We start from the raw sequence: 935 nt of genomic DNA, 5'->3' as shown, positions 1-935 counted from the left end.
TCATCAAGTGATCCTTTCCCTGTCGCTCATTCCCAGCTTCTGGCAAACAGAGGCTAGGGACACCATGCCTGCCCATCCTGGCTAATAGCTATTGATGGACCTATCCTCCATGAATTTATCTAGATTTAAATGATAGGTTACAGACTATAGGTAGTAGTCCTGCAATTTCACATTTGAGTTCCTTCAGAACCCTTGGGAGAACACCATCTGGTCCTGGTGACTTATTACTGTTTAATTTATCAATTTGTTCCCAAACCTCCTCTAATGACACCTCAATCTGGGACAGTTCCTCAGATTTGTCACCTAAAAAGAATGGCTCGGGTTTGGGAATCCCTCTTTCATTCTCAGCTGTGAAGACCGATGCAAAGAATTAAATTAGTTTCTCTGCAATGGTTTTATCATCCTTGAGTGCTCCTTTAGCATCTCGATCGTCCAGTGGCCCCACTGGTTGTTTAGCAGGATTCCTGCTTCTGATGTATTTAAAAAAATGTTTGATATTACTTTTTGAGTCTTTGTCTAGCTGTTTTTCAAATACTTTTTTGGCCTTCCTAATTATATTTTTACACTTCATTTGCCAGAGTTTATTCTCCTTTCTATTTTTCTCACTAAGATTTAACTTCCACTTTTAAAGAATGCCTTTTTGCCTCTCACTGCTTCTTTTACTTTATTGTTTAGCCACGGTGCCACTTTTTTGTTCTTTACTATTTTTTTTAATTTGAGTATATGTTTAAGTTGAGCCTCTATTATGGTGTCTTTAAAAAGTTTCCATGCAGCTTGCAGGGATTTACTTTTGGTACTGTACCTTTTAGTTTCTGTTTAACTAACCTCCTCATTTTTGTGTAGTTCCCCTTTTTTAAATTAAATGCTACAGTGTTGGGCTACTGTGGTGTTTTCCCCACCACCGGGATGTTACATTTAATTATATTATGGTCACT

Source organism: Mauremys mutica, unplaced genomic scaffold (genome assembly GCF_020497125.1).
Source record: "Mauremys mutica isolate MM-2020 ecotype Southern unplaced genomic scaffold, ASM2049712v1 000082F_np12_subseq_9807549:9855351_obj, whole genome shotgun sequence".
Taxonomy (NCBI): Eukaryota; Metazoa; Chordata; order Testudines; family Geoemydidae; genus Mauremys; species Mauremys mutica.
The sequence above is the reverse complement of the archived record's forward strand: the minus strand, read 5'-3'. Positions refer to the sequence as shown.